General features: G+C 37.7%; 1 protein-coding gene across 1 annotated transcript in view; it reads left to right on the top strand.

The window, feature by feature from the left end:
• The first annotated feature begins 7,545 nt into the window (after positions 1-7,545).
• LOC127654403 (polyhomeotic-like protein 2) overlaps positions 7,546-20,144 on the top strand; it is a 43,798-nt gene continuing 31,199 nt past the window's right edge. The window contains exon 1 of the mRNA XM_052141560.1: positions 7,546-7,647. The gene's annotated coding sequence lies outside the window, so the exon portion shown is untranslated. The remainder of the gene's footprint in view (positions 7,648-20,144) is intronic.

Genomic DNA, 20,144 nt, shown 5'->3' on the forward strand with positions numbered 1-20,144 from the left:
GACTAAGTAGTATCTAAGCAACGTTTGTCACATTCAGAACTGCAAACATCATCCAAGCGACTGATTCAAAAGACCCCATGAAGAGTTTGACAGCATTCAAAGAGCGACAGTGTGTGCTTAGTGGTCCCTGCTGAGGCTTAGAGAGCGTGAATGCATTCATATGTATTTGTTCTTTCCCAGATGAACACTTAGAAAATGTGATACTGCATATCCAGATTCGACATCCAGATACAAGCTAGAGATATTTGAAACATCATAGAGGCATTCATTTTAATCTTAGCTCATAATTGGCCACATAAACACTCTTTGCTCATTGTTAAGTAGGAACAGTGGCAACTTTGTTAAGTGGGCACACTGGTGCCAGTTCTTCAGTGTGTAGTGACTGGTCCCACAGGTACAGCAGGATTTTTCTCTCTTGTGTCCAAAGCCAGCAGGTCCTTTATTTATTCTCCATTTAATTACCTCATTTTGGCATTCAAGGTCAAGAAGTTTTACTTTAAGTGCCACAAGGAATGTATACTTTCTCTTCTCTTTTTTATTTCTTTGAAAAAATTTAAATCAGAAATGGCCTCCATCCATCCATCCACCTTCAACCGCTTATCCGAAGTCGGGTTGCGGGGGCAGCAGGTCCAGCAGGGGGCTCCAAACTTCCCTATCCCAAGCAATATTAACCAGCTCTGACTGCGGGACCCCGAAGCGTTCCCAGACCAATGTGGAGATGTAATCTGGGCCTGGCTTCAGACGGAGGCCCCAGGCTTCCTCCGGGCAGGGTAACTCCTCCTCTTGCTGTTTTTTCCATGAGTCTTTGTGAACCATTCTTAGTCTGGCCCCTCACCTGAGACCACTTTGCCTTGGGAGGCCATACCAGGAGCACCTGGCTCCAGACAACTCAGCCCTCATCGTGGTGGAGAGGTTTGTGTGCCCAGAAATGGCCTCAAAAGTGAAATTTAATGGTACAATTTTTTAACCACAGTAGGTACCACACAATACCACACAGGAAGTTAACTTTTAAATTTGGACTCTTCATAAGGTTTAGAATTATACATTTTTTGTAAATTATTGAAAAAAAAAATATTTCATAAAACTATTTTAAGTGATTTACTATGGTTTAGCATGTTTATATCAAATGGCATTCTCACCTTGTCTATCATGTATAAAAGTATTAATTCAAGTACCATCTCCATACAATAAAGTGCTCTACATTTATTTCATGTAAAATGGACAGGCCTAATTTTTCATTACTGAGTACAAAGAAAGATGTTCTGGTCTGATAGAGTTATTACAGTCTTAAAGTTTATGGAAATCATATATATAATATTTGCATAACAGATTCCAGATGAATAACATTTAACCTGTTAGTTAATATATGTACCGCATCTCTTGTTCTGCAAACTCAATGACAGATGACAGGAAGTGGTTATGATTTGACGTTAGAGCTTAAAAGAAGCCGAATGCTTTTCTTCATTTGTGGTTAAGAGTGACATTTAGCAGTACGACTCTGCTACGTGCACATTGTCACAAACACAAACACACGTCATTAAAAAAATAAATAGAAGTTGTATTTAAATAATTTAATAATTTACTAGATTTAATCTATGATTAGATATTTGTAAAGTAGAATGTGCTTAATATAAAATTACTGAAAATAACACCACAAAGCAAGGTACCATAAACGTTTCATTTTCTATATGCAAGATTATATTTAAGATTTTTTGGGTGCAATATGAACAGGATATGTTCTTTGTGAGATTCACCCTCCAACTGACATATCTGATGTGTGTTTCATGCAGTAAATAATGATCTGTTTTACCAGATCTACTTCAATTACAGCATCAGTAAGTAACTGGATAGTGTTTTGCTCGACTTTGCCAAGTAATGAAAGTGACAGGGTCACCATTTGTGACCCTGTCCTATAGTAATCTTATCTGTCACACTTCTGGTATTCACCCCATGCTCTGCCAGGCCATCAAAGGACACAGAAATGCAAATAGCATGGACATGACTTTGTTTAAACATTAGAACCCTGCTAGGACCCTTACCAAGTGGGAGCCTTCAAGGGTAGCTCACCGTAGTGTACCACGGCTGTAAACTGCAGAGGAGGCCAGAAGCTGTTCTTTTTGAATGGATGTCTATGCAGAAGATGCTTCAGTACTCAGAATAAACTGCTTTTGTCAGGAAACACTTAATTTATTGACCACCTGACTGCTAATCTTCAACATGTTTTACACTTAACAACCCTTTTGGTGTGAATTATGCCCATTACTCAGAACCTAAAATAAGATAACTAAGAAAAACCCGAAATTAGAGATATGGGCTTATAAACCATCACACAACCACAGGATGTACTGCAGAATCATATCTAATGTCAGATAATTTTCTAACGGCAGCGTAAATAGAAAAAGAGTAAGTAAATCATTGACTTGTTGCTGTGTGTTGTATTGAAGAGAGGATAATAAAATCTGCTTATTACTTTACCAGGAGAGTGAGGATGCAGTATTTTAATGTCTCCATTTAAACCTCCATTCATATGTACCTGCATAACCTCCGATGATGCCTTTATTTATTTATTTATTTCATAAGCCATGCTGATGAGAGATCTGCCTGTCTGTTTACTATACACCGCTAAAGATAGAATGCTCTCTTACAAGAATGGAAAGAATAATGCGTTAATTATTTTGCCAAGATGAAACAAGATGTAGTTTTGGTGCAAAGAAAGTTGAAGTAGTATTTTCCCAGCGGCTTTCAGCTCTCTTTCTCCACTCTGCTGGCTGAGTAAAGTTGGTGGTAGCCAAGACAGAGGAGCAGAATGTTTTTTAACGCCTGACCTCTCATTCATTCAGCCTGTGCAACAGTACTTGTTAAAACAAGTCTATCACTGAAATAGCTGATGGTGGCTTATACCGGAAGTATAGGTCCACAATCCGCATTCAAGTTTGATAGTGGGTCTCGTTATGCTGAAAACACCATAGTCTTGTGCCCCCCATTGAAACCCCTCTGAATTATAGTATGGCACATTGCAAGACACTACTCTTAAAGCATTATATGTAATGTCAACTACCCAAATGCACTTGTAATGATGGCACTATCAGAGACCTGTCTCAATGACACCTAGTAGGGTACAGATGATTGAAGAAAAGAATGACACTAGCAAGAAAGGTAACAACATTTATCAATCAAAAATAAAAAACAAATTGGTATAAAAAATGCCAGTGGTGAAACCACATAAATGTGGGTTGAATGTATAGGCTCATCCTGGCAGCATGACACAATGATTCAATTTACTGTGACAGAAATCACAACCATAGACAGAATGTCTCAACTGTGCCCCAGGGATTTGCCATGACCAGTTTCAATCTGTCCCTAATCAACATTGCAGATAGTGTTAGTGAGTTTAACAAAAATCCACATTTGCCTCCACAGAAACAGTAATATCCCAATAACACTTACATATTCAGGTCTTTAGAGACCCGGCACTTATATCAATCAAAAATGGATGTACAGAATGCCCAGACAGTGCACATTTTTTAAATACTTTCAAGACAATTAAACAAATAAATTAACATTTATTTTTATATATTTAGATGTATTGATTTTCATAAATAAAAGAGATAATGGAACATATTTGGACAAATCAAGAACAGGATTAATTATTTTCACACTGAAATTTCACAAGATGCAACTGACTGTCAAACACATGAACTATGCATAAGATACACATATGTATTTTTCTCAGGCACTTATTGAGTCTAAATAGATGCACAACTCACATAATTTCAGCATGACACCCAAATGGCAATATACTACAATATAATACTGTTCATGTGTTGTACTTGCTATAGTTTATTCGATGTTGTTTCTTTGTTAAATAGCAATGTCATATGTAAATCAAGTCAATCAATGAAAAATCAGCACCACCTACAGTAAGAAATAGCATGTAGAACATATATGTGTACACGCATATGGAAGACTAATAATTCACCATTGTTAATAATTCATTGTTGCACAGAATGTCAATGAGATATAGTATTTATTTGTATGAATATTGTACTAATTTCTCTTGTAATAAACAAAGAAATAGGTATTTCTTTTTTTTTTGTGATAGTAAACTTAAATAGATATGAAATAATCCTAAAAAATATAATTTATGGAAGTGCTAAAAACAAAACAACAACAACAACAACAACAACAACATTTTAAGCAAGTGTTGAAGAATGCTGAAACATTTTCTTTGTTTTAATTGCTGTTCACAAGAAGAAAATGTTATTTAATTTAGAAAACTGGATTACAAGCAAATATTTTTATGTTTTGTTATTTTGCGCATTAACTGGCAAGGCTTCTTGTAGATCCGCAGCATACATTTTTTTCCATTGACATTATAAGTATTTAAAGGCTTGTTATTTGGGAATTTGGTTTTATGAGCAGATTTCTGGAAGGCACCATCAAAGTCATCAAAGACCAATCAGGACTAGTTCCTGCAGTTTAGGCTTACAAAAATGACAGTCATTAGACAATAATTAATACATGTATTAATAATCAATAATAAAACAAAAATTAATAATACATATTTTTTATATAATTTTAGCAGATATCCTGTACAAATATTTTTTTATATTTTAATAAGTCAAACTGTATTTACTTTTAAAAAGATTATTGTATGAAATTATTGTAATTATTTAAATTCAAATATGACTATTGTATTTGAATTACTCGAATTTGATTAATACAATATATAATATAATACAATATTAATAGTATTATTAGTATTATATTACAAAAACTTTCATGCAAATCAATACCACATACAGACAATCCTTGATTGAATGCCTCCTAGTTTTACAAGATGAATATGCTTATGACCAATAGATGGCAGTCACAACACAGTTAAACATTTCCTTGCACTGACCTACTTTTGATATCAACCACATACATTTTTTTTAAAATAAAATAAAAATACACATTTTAAATAATCTACAGAGCAGACAAGCTCTGCTAAATATACAAGGACTTCTTCTTTTATTTTCTATGAATTACTGATCACTTTGAGTAGCTTTGATCTCTGTGAATGGTAAGCAACATTTACTGTATCCTCTGAGGTCAAATGAGGTGATGATGGCATACTGACTTCCTATTCGGAGGATGTTATAGACCTGTGGTTTCAATGGTACAACCAAATGCTCATGTTTAAAAAACAAAATGACTTAACTAATCAAAATTTTTTGAAAGCTCTTTATGCTCCATAGATTTGTGTAAAGAAGATACTCAGGAGGTATCACATAAACCATTACAGGCATTCACAACAGGACATTGGTGGCACAGAGGGACTCCACATACATTTTTCATCTTTTCACCCATGAAATATGCATACTCTATCACACACCCACATAATATGCTGCTCATGTCAATTTGGAGGTCCATTGCTCTACAGGGTGACGGGCATGAAATCCACCGATCAGCTGACATGTGATATACCACCAGATGTCTCTGGTTCTCTGCAGCAGGGCTTATGGGAATTACTATTTTACTGGAAAACAAGTTAAGGCAGTGGGTCACTGTGTCTGAAAGCAGTGTATCAGGGGAGCTGTTGGGGACCAGATAATTAAAGGCTAGTCAAACTAGATAAGTAATTTTACAGATTCATTATTTGGACTGGTCATTATGATGAATACTGTGATTTCTGAATATCAGATATTTGATGCTAGATAGGGGGACATGGATAGTAGTCCGACTTGAAAAATGAAACAATAATATGATACAAAATACTGTTGCTACCAAATACATAAAGACTGTGTGTGCAATACAAAAGGAAAGACTTGCATATACAAACTTGACATGCTTTTATAATCTAATTTTAGTGGAAATTTTTAGCCCACCTGCTGTGCCCTTACAGTATCTATATCACAATCATTGAAAATATGTGAGTGTTTCTTGCCTATGCAAAAGCAAAAAGGTTGGTTTTGGTTGGTTACCACGGAATTGCTATGTTTGCCTGGGTGTTCTAAGTTGTTGTTAGGGTGTTGCTAGGTGGTTGCTTGGGTGTTCTGGGTGGTTGCTAGGATGTTGCTTAAAGGTTACTAGGGTGTTCTGGGTGGTTGCTGGGAAAATGATAGAAGGTTGCTAGGATGTTTTGGGTGGTTGCTAGTGCGCTGTTACCTAGGGTGGTCTGGGTGGTTGCTGGGGAAATGATAGATGGTTGCTAGGATGTTTTGGGTGGTTGCTGGTGCGCTGTTACCTAGGGTGGTCTGGGTGGTTGCTGGGGAAATGATAGATGGTTGCTAGGATGTTTTGGGTGGTTGCTAGTGTGCTGTTACCTAGGGTGGTCTGTGTGGTTGTGAGGGCATTTATAGATGGTTGCTAGGATGTTCTAGATTGTTTCTAGGTCTTTGTTAAATGGTTGTTAGGGTGTCCTGGGTGGTTGATACTGGCCTAAGCCCTCTTAAAGACTTAACCCAGTTGCAACAAACACCTTAGGTTAGGAAACCCCTTAATTATAACTTTATAACTTTGTATTATTACTCAAGGATTTCTTTATTTAACAGGTTTATTGCAAATGGCTGCAGGTCTATAAAAATGGTTCTGGTCGCTCCTTTTTTTACAAGAGAAAGTTTCTCTATCTGGGTACATAATGTAATCTATTTTCTATTCATAAAAGACATGCATACACACAAACACGGACATGCTAGAGTCATGCCAGTGTCTTCCACCTCCCCCAAAGACATGTAGGGCAATCAACCTCTGAACCAATCAACACACTCAGAATTAGCCTTTCAACCCCACAGAGCCCTCAGGACTGTGTTTTACTGTGATCTTCATGCCCCATTATTTGAATATATTTGCATATATTGAAACCCTTTGATTGCCTAAACAGAACCCATCCAACACTATAGAAAACTGTCCAAAAGACATTAACCAGTAGTTGTTACAAATAATTGAGATTATAACTAAATGAATTGCAAAAGCAAATGTTCCAAAAAAGGGAAATCACTCAATCAGAATTAAGCAACGCAAGGCATATCCGGTATAAAATAAGCCGTTATTATCTAGTCATGTAAATCGTTATATATATATATATATATATATATATATATATATATATATATATATATATATACATAATATTTATTTTGATCATATGATTGCATATTCATTATTATAGTACTTTTTTTAGAAGTCAAGAACTACATTAGCTATGCATTTGACATAGGCCTATACTTTCACAACTTATTTGACACATTTTTAATGCAATCAGATCATTATTGATGGTATTAGTTATACCCTCCTTGCTTGCTTTTGTTAATTTCATTAGTAAACTTTTTAAGAATGCATTTCAAACAAGGTGCCATGAGATCTCATAGAGGCATTAAAGCCCTTTGTGTTGCCATGGTGCTGATAGAACTGACAGAACAAGAAGCAGGGGAGGTATTTAGGAAGAAGGGGGAGGGGCATGGCCACACACATCATGCTGTGATTGGCTTAAGTCATGTCACATGTGACCTTTGGAATGCTAATACCTAGATTCCCCCCACTTTCTCTTTCTCTGGTCTGCGGGAAAGCTAACAGCACAAACACAACCCAAAAATGGTGTAGGATAGCAAGGAAAGGAGGACGAAATCCAATCCTAGTAAAAGAAAAGAAAAGCCAAAGCTTAAGGTAGGCATAATTTATGTGCTTGTTGTGAAATCCCTTCTTTCTTGTGCTTTTAAATGTAGGAAGGAAGGAATTAGGCAGAGTGAATGTGTTTATTTTCTTACTGCATGCTTCCAGATCTGTTTAAAAGAAGCCAGCACAAATTTGACAGTTCGAGGAACTACAATGTGTGTATGGCAGACCTGGCCTGCTGTTGGCAAACTTGTGTATGCAAAATGCCTTTGTATTTACATAGAAATCCTATTTAAACCACAAAACCTGGTATTCTTTAGCATGTCTGTGTATATAGAGAGGGGTTTTGCATATAGAATGTGAATTCTACAGCACAAAACATTGTTTTTAAAACTTCAAATCTGTAGGACAATAGCAATATTCTCATACTTAAAAAAGGATAAAGTATTTTGTGGTTACAAGGCAGGCCTTGATAATGGACTTTCTGAATGATATTCCTTTGAAGGACGGTTTCCTTGAAGCCAAGTACATTTTTGTGCATCTATGTGTGTGAAATGCCTATGAGGGTAGAGTCTGGGGTCAGGATCTGGTCATTGTACCCTTGGCATTCCGTGTGACCCACATTAGACCAGATTAAACAGAATGGATACCATGTGAATGAGTGCGCCAGACCACAGTGCAATTGGATGATTGCGTGCGTGCGTTTAAAGTGTGCTTGTCTTTAGTAGTTCCAAGTTGGTTATTCAAGCCAAATAACAACACATCTGGATAAAATGGAGAAGAACAAGACCCTCCAAACCAGATCTCGTAACAAAATCGTATGCACTTTGTTAAATCCAGAATGATCTGATCTGCAGACTCCAAAACACGGAAGTTCCACTCTAATTCATTATGATGCTGCCACTTGCTTCAGGCTATCTTCCTTTAAAACAAATTCACTTTCCTTGAGTTTGGTCCTGTGTGCATTGATAACTTATAGGGTGTGTTCAGGTCATTTGTTGCCATAAATCGATCAGTTTTGCACATCCTGTAGTAAATCATTGTAAGAATTAGGGCAAAGCTTTTGCTCCATTTATAGTCCTTACTTACTAATATATGGACATCAAAACATCTGTTATTGATAAGCACATTATTTTCTCAACACATTTTTGAGGCATCAATATATTAACATTAGCTGACATTTAAATTAGAAGTCTTAATTTGTGTGCTTCCCAATTCACTGTCGGTTAGCCTTTCGTTTAATGTAGTGTGGCGTAATCATTTTGGGAGACCACAAGGAGGTGATATAACATCACAACACACAAGAAGCGCCATGTCGGGGGTTAGAACGAGGCACAGGTCATGTACACAGGACGTGTCGATGTGGTGCAAGATGGCAGTCCAAAGTTGTAAAGTCATACACAAAAATCTAAAGGAGGTTTTTGTACTTCTTCAAGAAAGAACAAAGTGCCATTGATGAGTGTGACAGGGCGGAGGGCGGGGCTGGGTGTGTATAATCACGACTCGGCCCCGCCCTCCGCCCTGCCACAATGAGTTTACAGGATAATTTAAGAAACTGGTTTAACTGTATAAACTGAACTAGAAATGGCAACGTTTATTATGCAATTTCTCTTGTGTGTAGCCTTGAATATGTTTCATTCAAGCTGTCAGACCACAAAAAGGCACATATACACAGTATATCATCCAGTGATGGCTAGAGAAAATTATTTATGTCCTTTAGGTCGAATTTAATGGAAAACTATGCAAGATGCGCTCCGTGCAGCTGCAGAATTTTGAGCAGACTTTTTTTTTTTACACCAGCAGATGGCAAGTGGCGGCGGTGCGCGTACCATCATAAAGAAAAATTGTTTCGAATTTCAGAACATGCCATGTTATTCGTCAGAGGAGTCCATGGTGCGTTCATTGCCCATTGTCCCCCTTTCATTTAACCTGCCACTCACACTTTACTAAAGTTGTGTTGAGAAATATATATGAAGAGATAAAGACTATTGTGCAATGGATAGCCCTATTTATATTTATAGACGTTCAATCTGTTTAAATAAAAATCAACACCTGGAAACACCCATATATTGTATATTGTATCACCCCCTGCCAAAAAAAGATTTCCTGTAGGAAAATATAACCCCCTTATTTGCTTTATTACCTGATTGGTCAGATTTTTTTAATTCCAAGTTGTGACTGGATATTCTGAAGCCTCAAGATTGGTGGGGCCACATGTAAAAGTTTAAGAATCTATTATTGAAAGAGACTAAAACCTGCCAATACAGATTTAGAGCAACAAATAAAAAAATATATTTCTTGAATTCTTGAAATATGCTTGACCACACAAAACTCAATGCCACAATGGGTGGTCACCAGGCCATTGCATTGGGGTTGCTAGGGTGTTCTGGGTGGTTGCTAGGGCAACACTAAGTAGTTCATATGGTTGCTATGTGTTTGCTTACTAGGCCAAGTCAAAAGTGCTCACCTCCCAAGTCTTAATGATATTATGGTCCCTAGATATGGCTTGGGGCCTTCCTTCAATGGGATTTTTTTCAGTTGTTTTATTGTCTACCTGGCAAAAATTGTAAGTCAGATTGCTTAGAAAAGTAATATCACCTTATGAATACCTTTCCTCAACAATGATTTGAGATGTCATGTCTGTAGCACAAAATGTGTGGGACGAGTTATGTGCCAAAGTTTATACTCAGGGTTAGGGGTTTGTTCCAATACCTAACTTGTGTATGTATAATAGTGATGCTTGCATTTCCAAGTATCAGTGAATACACACAGTCTGTAAAATAATTGGTCTTTTACCAATTATCCATTCTTTAATCTAGCAGATTTTTTTCAGGCTGCCTGTTAAAGCGCTTTTATTAAATAAACCAACTCCTTCCTTTGTGCAATAACCCAGAATTCTTGGGAGAGTGATTGAAGGTTAATTGCACTGGAAGCCTAATGTGCAGATTTCAAGAAGGAATTAAGGCTTCAAGTGTCTCAATTTTAACCCAGAGTCAAATACAGATCAATCAGTGTGTAAATTTGAGTTCACTTGCCTAAAAGTGTAAGCCTAGCCTAGCATATCGAGGAGAGCCTGGCTGACGTATGTGCACCTGCGTGCTCCAGTACACAATAATAGGATAGAGAAGAGTGCATCACTTGCGCAAGAGATTCTCGGTGGATCGTGCGACATGCAAGTGATACCAGTCTTCAATTACCCCGAGCACATCGACGTATCACATGAGAAGCATACGTAGAGCTTATTCATCTTGCTCTCGCCTCTATATATCATAACATTTGCTTTAAAATATGGCCTGAAATTTTGTTTGTGTGACTGCCAACAAATTTTAAATGAGGGAAAAACCCTGTAAATCATGGAATAGTGCACATTAAGAATATCATGTATAGTACAGTAAAAAAAAAATGCAATGCATTATATTAAATATTATATTTAAGAAAACTTGGCTCATGGTCTTATGGTCTTGGCTCAATAACAATATTAATGCTAATAATTTAATCTGGATTTAGGGATAATGCAGGGAGTAGATCCCATTTGGAGATGAGCAGGAACAGTTGACTCGCATGGAGGACATGGAGATCCATATTGATCATACATTTTTTTTTTTTCAACAGGCAGTTGTGTAGTTTTGTGTATCTGTATACAAACAAAATGTTCATAATTGTTTGAATAAATAAAACAGGCTACTAATAATTAGAAAAATAACATAAAGGAATCAGAATATTTATGTTCAGAATCCGAATCAGAATGAGATATATTGCCAAGTGTGCTTACACACACAAGGAATTTGTCATGGTGATAGAAACTTCCAGTGCAAAGAGAATGCAAACATGTATACATAGAAACATATACATTTAAAATATGTACATATAGTGACATAAAAAATAAGATATAACAGATAAATAAAAAGTGAAATATACAATAGAGCAATAATGTTGTTCAAATATTTTATATACAGTTATGTGCAGGTGATGTAATGTATTGAAAAAAAGGTAGAATATCCATCCATCCATCCATCGTCAACCGCTTATCCTGTGTACAGGGTCGCGGGGGGCTGGAGCCTATCCCAGCTAACATTGGGCGAAAGGCGGGGGACACCCTGGACAGGTCGCCAGTAAGGTAGAATATGTTAAACAATATAAATGAAATATAGATATAAGTAGGAATGTATGGACTGAATATTGCACATGGTAAATGGGCTGCACTTATATAGTTTGAATGCACTTCGGCATGTGGAGTCGTGTGGGCCGGGAATCGAACCACCAACCTTGCAAATGGCAGCACACCCACTCTACCACCTGAGCCACAGCCGCCACATGGTTGTACTTACAAAAAGGAAAGTATTTGGGGTCAGTTTTAACTGTTCATGAGGCAGATGGAGGGGAAAAAAAACAGTTCCTGTGTCTGGCTGTTCTGGTGCTCAGTGCGCTGTAGCACCGGCCATAGAGCAACAGTTCCAAAAACAAGTGTGCTGGGTGAAGGGGGTCAAGAGTGATTTTACCAGCCCTTTTCATCACTCTGAATGTGTACAGTTCTAGCAGGGTGGGTTGGGGAGCACCAAATAATCCTCTCAGCAGTCCGAACTACTGTATCATTTGAAGTCTTCTGATGTCTGACTTGGTAGCTGAACAAAACCAGACAGTTATAGAAGTGCAGAGGACAGACTCAATGACTGCTGAGTAGAAATGTATCAGTAGCGCCTGTGGCAAGTTGAGCTTCCTCAGCTAGTGAAGGAAGTACAACCTCTGCTGGGCCTTTTTCAAAAGTCTATGTGGATCTCCCACTTCAGGTCCTGTGAGATGGTAGTGCCCAGGAACCTGAATGACTCCACCTCAGCCACAGTGTTGTTCAGAATGGTGAGTGGGGTTAATGCTGTGGTGTTCCACCTAAAGTCCACAACAAATGCCCCCTGTGGGGATTTATAAATTATTTCAAACAAAAATCACATATTACAAATTACAAATATCTTTGTGGAAAGACTAGTGGAAATGTAAGGCAACTTGCCCTGGTCAAGAACAAATTTCAACTACCATTTATTTAGTATAAATGTAACTTAATGTTACTGTAAATGCACCCAGATTCAGTGTCGTTCCACATGATGTTCTTAAAGGACTGTCTCAGTGACAGAAGTGTTTTCCTGTCCTGATGTTTACATTCTCCACTTTCGCCACAGAAGTGTTCTGCTTTGTAGCATTCTGACACTCTGACAGAAGATTTCATCCTCAAAGAGCACACGCTGTATTTTTCAAAAACTTTCCATAAATAACTTGTTTTGTGTCACAGACAGGGACATGTGCTTGGAAAGCAGTGCCATTTCAATTTGTCAGCACAACTACTGTAATTGTTTTGGCAGGCCACATTGTATTCAGAGTTCCAAATATTAGCATCAGATGTGGGACTTTAAAAGAAGCTGCCTGGAAAACTGAAATGTCTTTGGATTAATCTACAAATGCAGCTTCACAGTTTAATTTGAACTCTGTGTTTAAAAAAGAAATAAGTGATACAATATGTTTATCATGGCTCTGGTGAGTTTGTCAGTTTGTTTTGTATGTTTTGTCACTTTCTCTCCCTCATGTCTCACAGGCACAAGTGGCATGCATGATCGGCATTTCCACGGGAACACTGATTGCTGCCAAGCAATACCTGTTCTCACCTAATTCTCTCCCTTCTTAAGCCCATCATGTTCTCAGTATTTTGGTTAGATTGTTGTTTGATGTTGCGTTCTAACCTCACTTTCTCTGCCTAGTTGGTCCTGTCTAGTGTATCTGTTGGTTGCCCGCATGTCGGGTGTGTGGTTGCCTTCCAGTATTGCTGCGTGTCAGCTGGTCTTCCACAGAGGATACGGTGGGCAGAGTCATTCCACAATGCACACACTCATCCTACAAACCCACTCTTAATGGACTGCCACTTGCGCAACTTCGACGCAAACACCATTGGAGATTGCTTCCTGCTTCTGCAGCCTGGTGTGCTTCCTGCTTCTGCAGCCTGGTGTTGGGATTTTCAACATTCCTCAACCCAGTGACCGCTAATTATCTTGAATGAGGCTGATGGCTGTAGTGTCATCTGCAAACTTTAGTAGCTTAACAGAGGGTCCTTGGCAGTGCATTAATTTGGGTAGAGGGAGAAGAGTAGTGGGAAGAGGGGGTTCACATCCCTGGGGGCGCCAGTACTGATTGTACATGTGCTGGAGGTGAATTTCCCCATTCTCACTAGCTGCTGCCTGTCTGTCAGAAAACTGGTGATCCACTGACAGATAGAGGTGGGATAGGAGAGCAGGGTTGATGGCATTAAAAGCCGAACTGAAGTCAACAAGTAGTATCCTCGCATAAGTCCCTGGGTCTGTCTAGACGTTGAAGTATATAATGCAGTCCCATGTTGACTGCATCATCCACAGCCCTCGATAAGCAAACTGCAGAGGATGCAAAAAGGGTTCAGTGATTTCCTTCAGATGGGCCAACACCAGTCTCTCAAATTACTTCAAATTGTCCTGTAATTTTGGGTTTCTTTGGGACGGGGATGATGGTGAAGTATTTGAAGCAGCAGGGAACTTCACACGGCTCCAGTGATTTGTTGAAAATCTGTGTGAAGATGGGGACCAGCTGATCAGCACAGGATTTTAGACAAGTGGGTGAAAAACCATCTTGGCCCTGTGCTTTCCTTGTCTTCTGTTTCCAGAATACCTGGCACACATCCTCTTCACAGATCCTAAGTGCAGGTTGAGTACCAGGAGAGGGGAGGAGAGGGGTTACAGGATGTGCAAAGGTATGTGTGATGTGAAGGTTGGAGTGGGTGTGTGGTGTGAGACTGGGCTTTTCAAATCTACAGTAAAACACATTCAGATCTTCAGCCAGTTGTTGATTACCTACAGAGTTGGGGGATGGTGTCTTGTAGTTGGCAATGTCCTACAGTGGTCTCTCCACACTGATGCGGGGTCGTTAGCTGAGAACTTGTTTTCAGCTTTTCAGAATAGCTTCTTTTAGCCACTCTAATCAGCACAGGCGTGGCCCTTGGCTTTGTATTGTTGACGGAATTTGGCCCTTGGTGAAATTAATTGGGGAACCTTGGCCTAGTCAGTCCAAACTGTCCTCATAGATTAAATCTCCCATAGTGTAGCCTAATTAAAGAAGTATAGGTTTCAACAATAAGGATAGCCTGATGTCACGAGGCCAGTGGGAGAGTGTTTTGGGCCCACTGACAGAACTGTCACTTGCCCTGTCTGACTAATGCTGTGTTGTCACTATGTCATACAATATGTTTGTTAATTATGTACATGTTTTTATGCTTTGTAAACTTACAAAATATTGGTTTGCAACCTACAAGCATTTGGTTTTCTGTAATGAACTGAACATTATATGGTTATTCCATATCAAATCAACCAGAGGGGGGTCAAAATGACCAAATTTGCCTATGATTTTGGAGCAAAACTACAATAAAAAAAAAAAAAACATTCTTAGAGAGGGGGTAGCATCATTATTTTATTTTCATACAGAGATCGGTAGGTCTTTATCCAAACGTGTGAATCCAAAACTGGGGGTCACTTTCACGTAAATCACAGAGATATGGGACTCTCAATGAGGCTCCATTCACAAATTGATTAATTTTACCCATTTTCAGTGGTTGAAAACCAAATATGGGTCACATTTACAGTATGAAGCTAGATTTTCGAGCTTCATAAGGTCTGAAGTACAAATAATGTTGAAAGACTCCCACTGTAATGTAATGACAACCATACATTTATAAACAAACTTTGCTGGGAAAATAATGGCATATATTTATGTACTGAACCAGTCTTACAGCTAATTCCAGGATTATTACAAATCATTCTCGCAATTTAACAGCATTATTATTGCTTGAAAACCTAAATATTGTAAATTGTTGTAACTTTTTTTTTTTTAAATATCAATTAATTTCTTTCTGACACATACAGTATTAAAATATGGTGTGAAGAAATTTCCCCTGTGGGGATTAATACATTATTTAAAACAAAAATTACATATCTTTTAATAATTTTATGTGGTGGTGGTGGAAATGTAAGGCAACTTGCCCTGGTCAAGAACAAATCTGAACTACCATTTTATTCAACCTTATTGTTGAAGTCTAAATGTAACTTAATGCTATTGTAAATGCACCCAGATTCACTGTCGTTCGCATGTCTTCCTGTCCTGATGTTTACATTCTCCACTCTCATATATATATATATATATATATATATATATATATATATATATATATATATATATATATATGCTATAGCTAAAAAAGATATCTCAATATTTTCAGCCTTTTGACAAAACATATCTTTATGTGTCCATATTTTTTTTTTCCCCAATCAGAGATTAAAGGGATAGTTCACCCAAAAATGAAAATTCTCTCATCATTTACTCACCCTCATGCCATCCCAGAAGTGAATGACTTTTGATCTTTAGCAAAACACAAACAAATATTTTTAGAAAAATATCTCAGCTCTTTAGATCCATACAATGCAAGTGAATGGTGATCAGACATGAGGAAATCATAAAAGTAATCCATATGACTCCAGTGTTTACAGTAAATCCATATTTTCAGAAGCAATATAATATGTGTGGGTCAGAAACAGATCAATATTTAAGTCCTTTTTTAACCCCTGGAGTAGTGTGGATTACTTCTATGTATCCTTTATGTGATTTTTTTTGGAGCTACAAAGGTGTGATCACCATTCACTTGCCTTGTATGGACCTACAGAGCTGAAATATGTTTCTGAAAATCTTTGTTTGTGTTCTGAAGAAGAAAGAAAGTCAGACACATCTGGGATGGCATGAGGGTGAGTAAATGAAGAGTGAATTTTCATTTTTGGGTGAACTATCCCTTAAATGTTTAATGCAAATATAAACAGTAATATTACATTTTAAATTATATTATAGTTATTTATATTATACTATTTTTATTATATATAATATATTTATATAAATAATAAAGTTAGAATACAGCTTGTTTTCCCACAATATTTTACTAAATGTAATCATTAAAATTTGTATGCCCCAATATAACAATTCATAGACTTTATATACTAGCAATATTTATCTATGCATATTTTTACTAAAATGTTTTAATAATGTAAAGTACTATGCAGAGACTTTCCTGACAACTTTTTAATTGAATAAATAATAGATTTTTTCTATTTGTTGAAACGGACAGTTTGAACTGATTGCACGGAAATAAATCGAACTAAATCGAAGAAACTTAATGGCTAAATCAAACATGTATTAAAATGATCATGATATTCACAATGATGATTCATTTTTGTAAATCATTGCAAATAATCATGACCCAGCCCATAGCCATACAAAAGAACGAACCCATTTACACCTAACAAGCAAGTCCATATCATTTTTATTTATGTATTTTTTTTTTTTTGGTCTAGGGTTCCAGTGGTGCTCATTATATCATTAATATCTTCCTTCCCATTAATAAGTATGAGGGGCCCCTCAGTAACCTATCTTAGTGGTCATAATTAGTGTACTATATTCACAGCCTTCTCAGGGAGAGTTAATCCATCTCAGCTGCATTGATGCTGCAGCTCTGCTCGGGGACACTGAGTCACTTGGGAATGTCTGTCTGGGGCCGGAGCGGCTCTACTGCCACAGAATGGGGTGCAAAGGGGACATCAATTAACTGAGTCTCAGAGGAGGACAAAAACAGCGAGAGATGGAATAAAGGTGAAGGGTTTTAAGCTGAGATTTTCTACTGTCGTGGGCTGCCATTAGTCAAGTAGAACCAATCAGCAAGTGTTATATGCCTCTAATTTGTTGTTTAGCCCATAAAGAATGCAATGTAGATTCATAGGATTGGACACCATTTTTTCTTATTTTTGCAACTTTCAACAGAAGACGTTTGTCTCTTTGGCAGACTAAGCTGTGTGAAAATATGATTTTAGCTCCAACTTTTTGTTGTTTTTCTTCAAGGGATTTATGATACCCATGTCCATATTGGTTCAATGACAGTGACCTTATTGGTTTCTAATTGTCATTATTGGTGTCAGTGTGATTAGAATTATATTAACAGCAGGTAATATCATTTTTTTATCAATTATATTAGATTATATGCTTTTTCTAATATAATCATATAATCAGCAGGTTTCAAAATAATTAGTTATCCACTTTTTCTTCAGAATTGTCTAACTGTGTTAGCATTGTTACCTTAATAACAACATCAACATCAAAAGCCTTCATACAGGATATGTAACATTGACAGACAGGGGTTTAATGGAACCTTTACAGCAGTCGATTCAATTCTTTAATTGAGTCCAAATTTTATGATGTGAGAGACACCATGAAATCAACATTCCTCAATCTCTCAATGCTCTCTTCCTGCCCCCTCTGTCGCTCCCGGTGACGGTACACCCCCGCCACATTTCCCTGCCCCCCACTCATTTCATGCTGAGTGGATGAGTGAGTAACTAATATGGATCAGACCCAGACAAGACAGACAGCAGCACCCCCATCCCAGCCAGGTTTACTGCCTCATCCTCCTACTGTCCATGCCTTTTCCATGCTCATCATTCTTTTTATACTCTCTTTCGATCATCTCTGATTAACTGTTGTATATGGCCACATCCATATTCCCGTTTCTATTGTTCTACACCTGTTTTTCTCTTTTTATCCTCTTGGTCAACTCTTTTTATTTTCTTATTAGGTGTACCACATTCAGCAAGTGAATTTTTAACTTACTCAAATCGGATACAATTAGACTAGAATACCCAAACGGCAAAAAAAAGTGTTGACATATACAAATGTTTTAGTGTCAATCTACCTGTCCTTCCCATCCATTCCATCTCTTCATGCTATTTTCACCTTCCATTCCTTGAGTCATCCTCATCACTCCTTCTCTAACCTACTCTGTTTATTTTGTTCCACCTTTACTCTACCCCATCAAAAGCTAATCTATATGCTAATAAGCAGATTGCAATCAATGATGTTCATGCCCGCCTGGTGCAATCAATATATTATATGAGCAAATACAGATGAAGGAATATATTTCAGAATAACTCAGCCACGATCAGATTTTACACATATAAGTGCCTCAATTTACTTTCATGAGAGTGGTCCTCCTTTCATGAGAGGTCTGGATTGTCCCTTGTATTTATATTTTCAATTTAGAAAGATCTTTTAGAAATTTCCCAAATAATGTGTTGTTATGGATTGATGTCCTGGTACAAAGGGATAGTTCAATCAAAAATTACATTTCTTTAATTGACACCCTCACATTGTTTTGAACCCATATGACTTCCTTTCTTCTGTGAAATTTAAAAGGAGATGATTGATAGAATGACAGCCTCAGTCAACATTCACTTTCATTGAATGGAAAAAAGATGCAGAGAAAGCGAAAGGTGACAGAGGCTAACATACTCGCTAACATCTTTTATTTTTCATGGAGAAAAGAAAGTCAAATGGGTTTGGAACAATATGAGTTTGATGACAGAGAGTTTTTAGATTAACTATATTATAAGCAGTTCCCAAAATGCTATTCTTACCTTCTGTAATGTGTGTGTTTTTTTTTTTACATACTAGCTGCATGTGAACAATTTTCATAAGTGTAAGGTTTGATTGTAATGGCCAACACAGTCGTGGGTATTTGCCCTTTGCTAAGTGATGCTCTAATCACTGATCATTAAGAGGGTGCCTTGTCAGCGCACAACACTTAATCAAGTGAGACGGTTAACTGCAGTGAATTCTCAATTTACCACATCTGGCCTTGGTGTGTCTTTTCTGTTGGCTTTAATTAAAAAAACAAAACAATAATTATAACTAGATTCTTAAATTTTCTTAAAATGTGAGTGGTGCACATCAATGCAAAAGTCAGCTTGGGTGTTTTGGATGCTGCTTGGTTGTGTCTGTGGTGTTGTGGGTGGTTGCTAGGAGGTTTCTATGGCATTTTGGTGGTTGCTAGGTGGCTTCTAGAGTGTTGTTGGTGGTTGCAAGGGAGTCTCTAGGATGTTGCTGGTGGTTGCTAGATGGTTTCGAGGGTGTCTGGTGGATGCTAGGTGGTTTCTAGGGTCTTGTGGGTGGTTTCTATTGTGTTCTGGGTGGTTGCTAGGTGGTTTTTAGGGTGTTCAGGTGGTTGCTATGTGGTTTCTATGGTGTTCTGGTGGTTACAAGGTGGTTCCTAGAGTGTGCTGGATGGTTGTTAGGTGGTTTCTTGTTGTAGGTGGTTTTTAGTGTGTTGTGAGTGATTGCTAGGTGGTTCCTTGGGTGTTCGTGGTGGTTCCTAGGGTGCTGTGGGTGTTTGCTGGGTGGCTTCTAGGGTGTTGTTGGTGGTTGCAAGGGGTTTTCTAAGATGTCGCGGGTGGTATAGGCGATTTCTTCTAGAGTGTTTTGTGTGGTTGCAAGGTGGTTTCTTGTTGCTATGTTGTTTCTAGGGAGTTTTGAGTGGTTGCAAGGTAGTTTCTAGGGTCATGTTGGTGGTTTCTATGGTGTTCTGGGTGGTTGCTAGGTGGTTTCTAAGGTGTTCTGGTTGGTTTCTAAGCTGTTCTGGGTGGTTGCAAGGGGGTTTCTTGGGTATTGTGAGTGATTGT

This window comes from Xyrauchen texanus, chromosome 13 (assembly GCF_025860055.1).
Source record: "Xyrauchen texanus isolate HMW12.3.18 chromosome 13, RBS_HiC_50CHRs, whole genome shotgun sequence".
NCBI lineage: Eukaryota > Metazoa > Chordata > Actinopteri > Cypriniformes > Catostomidae > Xyrauchen > Xyrauchen texanus.